The 13,310-nt window shown below is 44.7% G+C and overlaps 1 long non-coding RNA gene across 1 annotated transcript; it reads right to left on the bottom strand.

The window, feature by feature from the left end:
• Window positions 1-4,018: 4,018 nt before the first annotated feature.
• LOC308589974 lies at window positions 4,019-13,045 on the bottom strand. The gene is made up of 3 exons (XR_014009589.1): window positions 12,622-13,045; window positions 11,658-11,798; window positions 4,019-4,275 (listed from the first exon to the last, which is right to left on the bottom strand). It is a non-coding gene; the product is annotated as an uncharacterized lncRNA (long non-coding RNA).
• Between the last annotated feature and the right edge of the window lie 265 nt (window positions 13,046-13,310).

Raw genomic sequence — 13,310 nt, 5'->3', positions numbered from 1 at the left:
TTAGATTATTGCAACACATTATACATAGGGCTGCCTCTGAAAACGGTTCAGAAACTTCAGCTAGGGGCAAGACAGTTTGAGCATATTACATGGATCCTGGCCCGACTGCACTGACTGCTATTTAGTTTCTGGGCCTAATTCAAATGGCTCAGGACCACAATGCTGCAAGGACCACCTCTCTTCATATGAACCTACCCGGAGCCTGAGATCATCCTCTGATTCCCTTCTTCGTGTGACTCCTCCACAAGAGGTCTGGAGGATGGCAACACAAGAAGGGCCTTTTCTGCAGTGGCTCCCCGATTGTGGAACACTCTCCCCAGGGAGGTTCAGTTCACACCTTCATTATACACCATTAGGCACCAGGCAAAAAATGTTCCTCTTCATCCAGGCCTTTGACATCCAAAGCTCCTTTAAATGTGTTGTGGGAGGGGGTATTATTGCTTTGCTTTAGTTCTTATTTTTATTATGTATTTTGTGTTTTGTTTTGTTATGTTGTAGTTTTATGTTGTGAACTGCCCTGAGATTTACAAATGAAGGGCAGTATACAAATTTAATAAATAAGTCTGTTGCACAACCAGAACAGCAGTGCTGTGTAAAACCCAAGTTCCACAGCTCAGTGGCAGAACAGCTGTTTTGCATGTTGAAGGTCCCAGATGACATTTACAGGTAGAGCTGCCTGAAAACCCGGAAAACTACTATCAGATGGTGTACCGAGAGAGATGGATTGATTATCTGACTTGATATGAGGCAGCTTCCTATGTTCCTAAATGCACTCTACATATAGCAGAGGAACTCCACGGATATAATATGTGTTCCACATATTTCAGGACTAAGTCTCAACACTAAAAGTAGGTTTCTTGGCTGTGTCTCCGGGTCCTGGGGCTTATCCTGGTCTTTAATTAAGACCTGTTATTGAGACTATATTGCAATGGTTCACTCACCGCAGATCTTAAAAAGCAAAAAAAGCACAACACATGAGAATGAGGCACAAAATAATTCCCTCAGCTGGCAGCAAGTTAGTGAGTCATTACACAATCATCTCCATTTCATGCAAGCCAGGTTTATACCTGTATTCCTAACCCTCCTGATTTCATCACCAGAGGTTTTACTGTATTACTCATAAGGTTATCAAAATATGTGTGAATTGGCTCTTCAGCATCTCCCTTAGCAGCTGCAATCCATGCTCTCGTAGTCAGCTGAAGGTTTTAGAAATCAGAAAGCAATAATAAATAATATGATTGCTCAATACACCAGCATTTGAGCTTCTGTTTCATGATTTTGAGAAAATGTCGATGTACACACTTTCTCATAGGGAAGGATATGGAGGTGGCACTTTATTCACCCATGCAAGGAGACAGCTGGAGCACCAGCATGCAAGGCAAAGGCAGCAAGTTCAATAAATGGCAAAACTGGAAGCACTGAAAGACAAACTGTGAAGGCACTGTAATATCTTTGTACTGGCTGGAAAACCTGAAAAGATAAGGCTATCAAAGGTCACTAGGTTTATGACTATACATTTCCTCCAGTATCATACGTAGCAGAGACAGATTTAGGCGACTGGCTTGCCTGTACTGGGCACTGAGCCGAGAGGGTGCCACAAGGGGTGCTGCAACAATGACTAACAACGGAAAGTGACAAGTGAGGGGGCACGGAATTTAGGCATCACACAGGGCACCACTGAAATGTCAAAGTCCAAAGTCCGCCACTACACGTAGCATGGCACTGAATACCAGTTGCCAGGAGGAAACAGCAGTAGAGGGCTTTTTTGCTAGTGACCTGCATGTGGGCTTCCTGTAGGTTGGTCACTATGGGAAACAGGATGCAGGTCTAGATAAGGTCTAGATCCAGCAGAGCTCTTCTTATGGGCAGGTGGCTGTGGAAGAAAGGAAGCGGCCTTATACAAGATGAAACTATTCATTTATTGCATTTATAGCCCAAGTTTTCCTCCAAGGTGCTCTAGGAGGTATACATGGTTCTTTCTCCCCATCCTCATTTAATCCCCACAACAAGCCTGTGGGGTAGGTGAGGCTGAGAGGCAGTGACCTCCCCAAAGTTACGCACTGAGCTTCATGGCCAAGTGGGGATTTGAACCCTGGTCTCTCAGGTCCTAATTCGATGCTCTAACTGCTTCACCACACTGGCCTAGTATTGTCTTCCCAATAGCCCTTCTTAGATGTTACCATGCACACCAAGATGTGCATGAGGAATGTGGCCACGGGGACTGGCTGTGGGGAAAATTTAGCCCATGCTGAATTTCAGCTCTACTACACCCAGCCATAGGCATGCACAGGATTTCGTTTTTAGCCTGCCACTCACCCGCCTGTAGAGTAGTTTGTGGTAGAATCCCTGCCTGTACCTGCTGATGGACGCAGATATTGAACTGCTATAAGGAACATAGGAAGCTGCCTTATAATGAGTTGGTGAGTTGGTCCATTGGTCCTTCTGGCTCAGTACTGAAGGAAACATCTCTTCAGGGCTTCAGGCAGAGAATCTTCCCCAGCCCTACCTGGAGATGCTGGGGATTGAACCTGGGACCTTCTGCATGCAAAGCAGATGCTCTACCACTGAGCTACAGCCCTTCCCAGAGTTCCCAGGGTTCCCTTTTCTATAAAGATACTTGGCCTTTCTGAAAAACTAGGACTGCCTTCGCCAGAATGATGTTCACTGTGACACAGCACAGGGATCCTAAACTATTCAGGAATTTTTAAATATGGAGACTTCATTTGAGCAAAAGGGAATATGTTATTTATGAATTAAATAAGAGCAAAGGAAATAGAATCCCGAAAACGATAATGCAACTCCCACTGTGCCGTCTGCTTGTCAATTTTGCATGAGGGAGTGCGGAATTGCCAGTCAAAAATGACTGAGCGAGGAGATCATTCAACATTAGCAAGAAAATGACCTGTTTGTCTCTTTCTATCGCTATGTATTCTAGAGTATCCTCCCACAGGCATCTGTCTGTTTGAAACTCCACCTACATGCTGATAGATGTCCCATGGAATTGGCAAGTCTCCTTGAAGGCAAAGTAATTTAAAATAATAATAATAATAATGTTACACCCACAAGAAACTCTGCCTGGAATATAAAGATGAATGAGGTCCTCAGCAGTTCATGAAAAAGGCAAAAGGAAATCAGTGTGTTTAATAAAAAACAATGCCCCTTTTCAGGTTAGACATTCCTTTTTTGAAAGCATGGGTTGGAGACAGTCACTTTCAAAGTTCTTTTACTGAATGAGTCATTGATCTATTTGGAATATTTATACACAACACAAAGTTTCTCTGAGCAGTTTACATCGTAAAATCGTGTCCTCCCTAAAAGAGGGCACGTGTTGCGGTGAGACCTGGAGACCGATCCCCTGTGTTGTGGGTGGGTAAGATTGGTCAGCCACAACACCCGATTGGTAGGTCCCTCGATGTTGCATTCAATCTGGCCAATGGGGCGCAGTTCAAATGGATCGAGGGACCTATTTATACCCATGCATGTGACCCAGAGCTTCCTCTTTCGGCTCGTGCATTTGGAACACCCGCCCACCTCTCCCTATTTTTAGGGAATTGTGCTTTGACCTTGCTATGCCGTCGTGTGTCATCTGTCATTGGGACAGGGGCATGGCAGGAATTTCCCCCACTTGGCTGATTGGCTGTTGTCATTTGGGTTTCACCTGCCACGTAGCAAATCTTCACAACTTGTAAGGTTGCGGATAGACTCTGGTTCAGGGAAGGGGGAGCAGTCTCGCCTTCCCTATGTGAAGGGTATTCTGTTAAAGGAATCCAGGGACTCAAATGGTTTGGTCAACCCCTGGGAGGGTGTTGTGCCCATGCCTGAGTCCAGGGGGACATTTGGGTGGCGGACATAGTCTGCTCCCAACTTTTTGCCCATCCAGATGTTCACCCTTGGCTGACCTATGCTGGAACCCCGGGTCAGCACTACCTGCATGGCAGGGAGCTAGTTGAACCAGTGCCTATGCAACCACTCACTTTCTGTAATCAATAAAGTTGTGGCCTAAATTCTGCCAAAACTAAAATTTGAGTCAAGTGTGAATTTATTTAGGGGGCAGGTCTCTGGGTCTGAAAACGCAAATGAGGCAACAACGAAAACAGTCTTAAAAGTTTCACTTCCTTGAGATTGGTAGGCCCCATCAAGGAGATTGTATCAGCAGCTCCTGGCTGAATAGAAGTGGCTGAGCTGTTGTTGAGAGCAGTGGGAAGAGATTAGTAGACCAAAGTCCTCCTCTCCCCAGTCGTGCTGCTGCTGCTGCTGCTGCTCTCTCCGGCGAAGCTGGAAGTTGAAGATTCAGGACAGATAAAACAAAAGACTTCTTCATGCAGCACATAGTTAAATTTATGGCACTTGCTCCCACAGGAAGCAGTAATGGCCATCAGCCTAGATGGCTTTAAAAGAGGATTGGATAATTTCATGGAGGAGAGAAATAGTGGACATGATGACTATGCTCTGCCTCGAGTTGGAGGCAACAATACTTCTGAATACCAGCTGCTGGAAAAGCCAGAGGAGAGTTTTCTTGTGGTCAAATTCTGCTTGCTGGTTTCTCACAAGCATCTGAGTGGCCACTGTGAGAACAGGGTGCTGGACGAGATGGGAGTTGGCCTGATCCAGCAGGTTGTGTGTGTGTGTGTGTGTGTGTGTGTGTGTCCCCTCATCCCACCTGCTACACATCCCACCCAGGAAGCATGTTACTGTGTGCACACCAGGCTCACAAAACTCAAAAGTGTCCAAGAAGGGCCTGGACTTATTTTTGCCCGGGAAGATGAGGCAGTTGATGAACACAAACACCATATTTAAAGCCCATTCCTTCCTTATGGAATCCTGGGACATAAGTTTACCCAGAGGTCTACCTTGAGAAAGATGGCGATGAACACAGACAGAAGCTAGCGTTATAAGGTGGAGCACTCACTTCACAAGCACGGAGCTCCCCTTTCCTCTGCTCCTGAAGAAGAGGAACTGGCTGGAGAGCTTCCAGGATAAATGTGCCATAAAATGTGAGGCTGTCTGTCTGGTGCTACTGCCTAATATTGCCTTACATCTTGCCTTTAGAACATGCTATATCTGTGGTCCTGCTGGTGCATTTGAACCAGTATGATTTCCATTTGTTTGTTTGTTTGTTTGTTTGTTTGTTTGTTTAATTTATTTATAGCTCATCTCATCAAGGTGCTTTTCAAAAGGCCGGTATATGGAGGAAGGTTAGAAACACTGTAGCCTTCAAGCGCTAGCAATCATCCCACTCCCATTTAGCTGTGAGCGTTGGCTGTCACCAAATTTCTGCTAATATATTAATTTTAAGTTCTAGGGACATCAGTGGGGCCATAGCTCCATAGCCTATGCCTTGATGGCCAAACTCAGAGCTTCATGGCTGATGCTTCCGGTTGTGTTCCATGATTGGCTGCAGAGCTATTAAGATCCCTATTCTCCATTACAGCTGTGGGGCAGAGACAGAGGACGTGAGGCCAGTTGCCTGCAGCTGTTATGTGTGGAAGTGTGTTAACTTAATGTTTGCATCTTACACTGAGGATATTGTAGCAACAAAAGGATATAGCTACAGCAGCGTTTCTTTTTATTCTAAGATGACACTTTTCCATAATAAGGGGATTTTAGAAAAGATCCTTTCTTGCCCAGCAAGTATAGGATCACGGTTAAGTTTTGTCCATGGGAAAATATCTCTATTAGCCAAATAATGTGGTTGTCATTTGAGATCTGTAGCTAAGTAACGTTCCATTTCTTCACAATGAAGCGGAGAGGTTAAGAAAAAGCAGCTTGTGAAAATCGCCAGCTTGCCCTTGCGAAATGAGCCCACATTACATTATGGCAGCTATTCACATATGCTCCCTGCAGCAGTCAGTGAAGTTTTGTGTCGTGCTGTGAACATGATGGTTTCTGTAACTGGACCACCCAGCATCCTGTTCACTGAACTGACCCCTTTCCAAGTCTCATTTAACTCAAAGGGATTTAGCTCTTTTCGTTACACAATAGAGGAAGCTGCTGGTCCTGGCACACTTTCAAAGCGGAAATCTGAATAAAAGTGAAGATCTGCTATTTGAATGGCAGGTTTTGAATGATTCTTTGGAAAGCTGATTGTTCAAATGTCGGATTTTGGAAGTTTCAGGGTGGGTGAGAACATCTATTCTCTCATTCAGATCATCATAGCTGAGTCCAAAGTTGTTTTTCGTGGAACAACTAAGAATGAGTGTCCCAGTCATCTACACCTTCTAGTTAATGCTAAGAAGATTTCCATTGTTTTACACCTGCTGATGAGTTTTTTGCACTGTGTCCACAGTTTGCAGGTGCTAGAAGGGAGAACTGATGAAATGACCTTGAAAAGCATAGGAGAGTAGCAGCAGGAGAAACAGACAAGCAGAAACAGACCTAGACTGTTTGGAAAGGAGCCAGCTCTGAATTTCAGTGCCTCCAAAGTCCACTAAAGCCTGAGTATCCAGATGGATTTAGCAACCCAAAAACAGATCCAATTTAAAAAAGAAAGAAAGAAAAGACAGATGGCCAAGATATGCTTTGAAGAGTAACCTTGTTTTCTGAGCATTTTAAGCTGCCCTGCCAAATTATTTACACACAGAGAGACACACCAAGCACTCAAAGGCATCTCTTTGAAACTTCCCCTCTAAATGCTTTGTTCAAGGTCACCTAATTTGGTTGTTTTAACCGATGCCCGGTCCCAGCTTCAGCTTTCCCAAGAATCCATTTGTGCATCCGTAATTGTTCATGTTATCTCTGGCAGACTAACAGGACTTCAGTTAAAAGCAAACATAGCATCGGCAGGTGTGCTGCTTAGAATTGCAGCCACTTCAGAATGTTATCAATAGGAGGGCAAAGCTGGATGATCATGTGCTTTCGGAAACAGAAAAGGGAAAAGCCGCAGAAAATAAAAAGTCTCTCTCTGTCAATGGAAACGAGGGTGTACAGTGGAAGCATATCTTGTCTTTTTTCTAATTCAAAGCAAATATAATGACATTCGAAACAGATTCAGCCAGCTGGATTTAAATCAGCTTAATTAATGCCCCTAAATTCCTGTTATCAAATATTGTTTCCCCCTAGGATGATGCAGACTGGTGTGCATGTGTGTATCTTATCTATTTATACATATGTGTATGTATATGTATTAATACGCTGCAATACAATACAATAAGGGACGTGGGTGGCACTGTGGGTTAAATCACAGAGCCTAGGGCTTGCCGATCAGAAGGTCGGCGGTTCGAATCCCCACGACGGGGTGAGCTCCCGTTGCTCGGTCCCTGCTCCTGCCAACCTAGCAGTTCAAAGCACGTCAAAGTGCAAGTAGATAAATAGGTACTGCTCCGGCGGGAAGGTAAACGGTGTTTCCGTGCGCTGCTCTGGTTTGCCAGAAGCAGCTTAGTCATGCTGGCCACATGATCGGCTCCCTCAGTCAATAAAGCGAGATGAGCACCGCAACCCCAGAGTCATCCGCGACTGGACCTAATGGTCAGGGGTCCCTTTACCTTTACCTACAATGCAATATATGAATGAATGAATGAATGGAAGAGAGGGCTATTGATGGATACTAGACTATGCTTTACTTTACTTCTACAGTTGAAGGAAACAATGCTTCTGAATACCGGTTCACAGGTTGCTTGCAGGTTTCTCTCAGTCATCTGGCTGGCCACTGTGAGAAAAAGACGCTGAACTAGATGAGCTATTGCCCTGATCCATCAGGCTCTTCCTATGTTCTAACTTAAGGCTTAACTCTTTTATTTCAATGTGTCTACTCTAAACATGACTCATTCTGGATCCACAACATTCCATGCAATTCATTTATTACTATAGAACAGTTTGGGTTCTTTTCTGCCCCTTCATGATTTTATTTTTGCAGGGGGTTTTTGTTTTTTTTGGCATCCTGCAAACCTCAAGGTTACGCTGAGTCTGCTGCCAACTCTTTATTGTGTCTGGCTCCAGCTCTAGGAACATGGGAAGACTTAGATTGGTCTTAAAATATATGATGATGGCCCCTAGATTTAGGATATAATCTTGTACACCAGGGGCAGTCAGTGTTACATACTGCAGATACTGCTGACCAGTGCTTTTTTTCTAAACAAATACTTAGGGGTACTCTCATTTTGACTCAAGAAAATCACTGGGAAAGGGAATGAAACCACCATCGGAGGTGGTAACAACAAAACTGACCAATCACCACGCTAGATTCCAACTCCTACTTCACACATTAAATGCTCGCTTCCTTCTGAGACTCAGGAAACCACGTGACAGGAAATGAGGCAGCCATCGGGTGTAGCAATGGAACTGACGGTTCACCGTGCTAAAGAAGAAACTTTTTTTTAAAAAAAGGTTTCTTCTCCCATTAGAGTCACAAAATGTTTAGGGGTATGCATACCCCTGCATCCACCCCCAGAAAAAGCACTGCTGCTAAGTAAGATTCCCATCAGCCCTAGCATTACAGTCGGGTGCCAGGGTCAGGTCAGTAATAAAACTCACAAGGCGTCAGCGAAGTTAACTCTTTATTCCATGAAACGAAACAGCTCAGGCCTAAGGAGCCCAGTAACTCTTGCTAGTACATCTTGTCCCAATGAGGCGAGGACTGAAGGTTCCCAACTTCCCACAACTATATTCCTTCTCCCTCAGGTCCTTCCCAAGCGACCTGAGGCTCCTTCATTTTGTCTCTCTTTGCTCTGCCCTCTTCATTCCTCTTTGTGTTCTGGGAGACCAAAGGGGAGGGGAGCTGGTCGCAGCAGGAGGGTGAGACTCCCTGGCTTCTTCAGCAACCTGCCTGATCTCTGCCTCTTGGCCCCACTCCTCTCCAGCCTCCACTTTTCCTCTGCCTCTGGACTGCTCTCTGCCACAGCCTCTCCCTGCTCACTAAACCCTGTTACCTCTTCAGATTCTGACACCTCATCCTCCCAGTCTGCTCTCTCTCCTCCCACTGACCACTCATCATCATCCCACCACCAATCCCCTGGGTCTGAGCGTTCTTCCCCCCAGGGTTCCCTTGGGGGTTCCCCACCTGGTGCCTCCTTTGTACCCAGCCAGTCCATGAAACCTAGGGATGATTGGAATTGAATTTCATAATATATGGAGGGCACCACATTGGCTACCCCTGCTATGCATATGCATAGTTATTTGGGAATAAGCTCCATTTAACCAGTGGGTCTTCTGAGTGGGTGTTAGATCTTTTCCCTACACCAAAAGAAATATAATCTGCATCTTAATCTCATTGAATGTTGGCACTCTTATTAACTTTTTGCAAAGATCGCTGGCAGACCAATAACTAATTTTATTTTAAAATGCATGGATTAGTCCATTTAATCATTCACGTATTTTAATGAAAAAAGCACATTTGACTCCCTCTATGACACGAATGATAAGAATTAAAATAATTTCAATTACTTTATTGTCAAAGGCCTGCAGTTAAATGAGTTCTACTCTAGTGTGCACATACGCCCAAATCCTCTGCGTTTTCTTTCTTTTTTGTTTTTTTATTTCTATTAATTTTTTTATTTGCAAATTTAACAAAGGGGGAAGAAAAAGGGGAAAGGGATTAAAAATGAACAGGAAAGAGAATGAATGGAAGAAAAAGAAATAATAATAATAACACCACCATCGGCTCGCATTAAGGGTGCAATAACAATCAGTGCATCCATCTTGGGTTAAACATAAAGGTTAATAAAAACCCTCCAGGTGTCCCAATAGAAACCCACACGAAGTGGATTTCTGTAAGAAATATGTTCAAATGTATCCAAGGCGTTGAGTTCCTCAGGCCATTGTGTGACAGATGACAGGTGTTTATCATTCCAGGCTCAAAGTATAAGTCTCTTAGCAGCCATAAGGGCTTGCAAAATCCACTTTTTTATCCTGCCATTAAACCCCATACAGTGGGAATATAGTTTAAAAGATCACGAGGGTCTGCAAATATCAAGGATTTCACCAATGCAAATTTCTTAAGGACAGCCACTTCAGACCAAAAAGAATGCAGTATATCACTGGACTAGCCCTCAACATGTAGCTCCATTAGGCATATTCAGCATTACACCTGCCAGGTAAAAACAAGGACACCCCAAAAGTTTTTCAATTCACCGCACATAAGGTAAAAGGTAAAAAGGTAAAGGATCCCTTGATGGTTAAGTCCAGTCAACGGCAACTATGGGGTTGTGGCGCTCATCTTGCTTTCAGACCAAGCGTTTGTCCACAGACAGCTTTCTGGGTCATGTGGCCAGCATGTCTAAACTGCTTCTGGTTCACGGAGGACCATGACAAGAGCCAGAGCGCACGGAAATGACATTTAAAAGGTAAAGGGACACCTGACCGTTAGATCCAGTCGCGGACGACCCTGGGGTTGCAGCGCTCATCTCGCTTTACTGGCTGAGGGAGCCAGCGTACAGCTTGTGGCCAGCATGACTAAGCCACTTCTGGTGAACCAGAGTAGCGCATGGAAACACCGTTTACCTTCCCGCTGGAGCGGTACCTATTTACAGGGATTCGAACCGCCAACCTTTTGATCGGCAAGCCCTAGGCTCTGTAGTTTAAATGACATTTACCTTCCCGCTATTTATCTTCTTGCACTGATATGCTTTTGAACTGCTAGATTGGCAGGAACTGGGGCAGAGCAATGGGAGCTCAACCCATAGTGGGGATTTGAACTGCTGACCTTCTGATCGGCAGGCCCAAGACGCTCAGTGGTTTAGACCACAGCGCCACCCACGTCCCGGACTTATGGCAGCCCTAATGTCCAGAATCTATCTGCAATGGACAGTGTCTTTCTATACAGATCTTGTGGAGTCCACTATACCCATGATATTAATTTCTGCTGGATCAGTCCCAATTTCAATCAGATAAAGATTCTAAGGCAAATTTTGTTTAGGCTGTGTAATACTTCTAATTCCCTATTCAACAACTCTCTAAGTTCCTCAAAGGTCCATTAAGCATTTATAAACAACAGTTATGGGTTTGACTTTCTGTAAGGATACAATAATTTCCTCCGACAATATAGGAGATGCTGAAGCACTCAAAGCAGATGTTCCATAAATAAACACCAACAAATGTTGTAACTGAAGATATTGCCGTTCGGCACATGGACTCTCCTTCCTTGGAGGGTTTCAAACAGTGACTGCGTGGGCATCTGTCATGTATGATGTAGTTGAGATTCCTGCATTGCAGGGGGTGGACTAGATGACCCTCGGGTCCCTTCCAACTCTACAATTCTATGTGCCATGAGAATTAGGAATAAAAAAAAAAATGGAAGCATCTTTTGCAAGGGAAGAAAGCTTTGTGAAATTGGAGGACAGATCTCAGCATAACACTAGTCAAGAGATATTTCTGGGGTGGGAATACATAAACTGGTTAGCTGGATGAGGGGTTTTTTTTGATGGAGAAATAGCTGAAACCCTGATATCTGCCCACATCTTAAAACATGTGCCTTGGATAGTATGTCACTATTTATCATTCCAGACTGGAAACAGTAAGACTGAGTATAGCCTTTGTGCCTTCTGCAAAAGGTCCTAGAGGTTGCTCTCTCTTTTTGTTGCATTGTGCAAAACAAGCATTGTGCTTCCACCTACTTCTCTCCTCATAGTTGTTTTAGTCATGAAAGTGGGATTCTATATCTAGTCAGTCTCCATGGCAACTTTATTTCTTATTAAATGGGAAAGGAAATGACATAATTAACTTACATGACCTCTTTACTTTGCAGAGGAGTTCAGTTGTATCTTTGGTAGTTGTGTTGCATGCTCAAAGACGCGCTTCTCTATTGATAGATATGTTTTTTCCCCATTATCGGAGGCTCTTTAGGTGAAAAAAATGGTAGCGGCCCTCTGGAAGCAGGGAAAAGGTGTACTGAATGAGAATGCCAGGCATTCATCTGCCCTTTTCAATGATCTCTTTGGAGCGTTTCTCAACAGTCACACATGCACACACATATATAAACTACTTTACCTTGGCTCTGCGGGAATGCCCATTATATTCATCGTGTTTGGTTTATAGAGGTCTAAATGGTAGGCTTCCAGCAATGATATGTGATGTGAAACAGTTGTGCTCCTTGAATGTGTTCATAGAGAATTAGGGGAGTGATTGCACTCAACCGATAAACTAAGGCACAAATCTCTGTGTCTTTGAAAAACATAGGACACGGTTTTCCTGCACAAGTCAGACTCAAAGAAATTGCAACAGTAAAAGCCAATTTAAAAACAGCCCTATATGAATCCATCAGTATGTGCAATATTCCCCCACTGCATCTCCCCTGATTTTAGAGATTACAGGAGTGACGAATTATTGAGCATGTGCCTATAGGGATCTGTATGAATATGCAACGTTTTGGCATTACGTCAAATGCGATCCTCCTTCCCTTCCATGCATTGAAGTGACTCATTCCGTTTTCCACTCTCTATGGCTACAAAATAGAATCAGGGAAGCATATGGAGGAGAGAGGGTCACAGAGGTGGTGCCACAGTTAGCCTAAATATGAAATCTCACTGCAAGGGACTCTCTCTCTCTCTCTCTCTCTCTCTCTCTCTCTCTCTCTCTCTCACACACACACACACACACACACACACAGACACACACCCCTCCTCTTGTACAGCTCTTCCTTTAAACCTCCTTCAGCCATTTATCAAAGACACAACCCTCTCCAGAACCTACCAGCCTCTGACACATATTCCCCTTTATTCCTTCTGATGCCCCTTCTTGCTCCTCTGTAGAAGAAGAAGAAGAGTTTGGATTTGATATCCCGCTTTATCACTACCCGAAGGAGTCTCAAAGCGGCTAACATTCTCCTTTCCCTTCCTCCCCCACAACAAACACTCTGTGAGGTGAGTGGGGCTGAGAGACTTCAAGGAAGTGTGACTGGCCCAAGGTCACCCAGCAGCTGCATGTGGAGGAACGGGGAAGCGAACCCGGTTGCCCAGATTACGAGACTACCGCTCTTAACCACTACACCACACTGGCTCTTGTAGCACTGCAAATGCCCCTTTAACCCAACCACCTCCACCTGCCTCCTCCTGAGTTCCTCCACCTCTCCAGATTTCTTCCTCCTCCAGCACTAGCAGCCTACAATTGTCAGACACCTACCTCTGCCCCCCCCCCCATATTCCCTCTCAGGCCTCCAAATGCCCCCTTTACTCCCAGGCAGTTCTATCTGACTCCTCTCCAAATCCTCCTTTTTCCCTCCTGTCAGTCACCAGAGGACTAAAACTGCCGCGCAGTCTTAACCTGCCCTCACTTGCTTCTCTCCCACCCCCACTCGCTGCCACATCGTCACACTGTTTACTGAGAGCCACCTCCCTCCGCCACTGCCATTACAACATTGGAAAGAGGCCAATGAAAACAGA

The sequence above is a fragment of the Podarcis bocagei genome, assembly GCF_964188305.1.
Source record: "Podarcis bocagei genome assembly, chromosome: 6".
NCBI lineage: Eukaryota > Metazoa > Chordata > Lepidosauria > Squamata > Lacertidae > Podarcis > Podarcis bocagei.
Note: the sequence above shows the minus strand (reverse complement) of the source record. Positions and strands in the feature narration are given on the sequence as shown.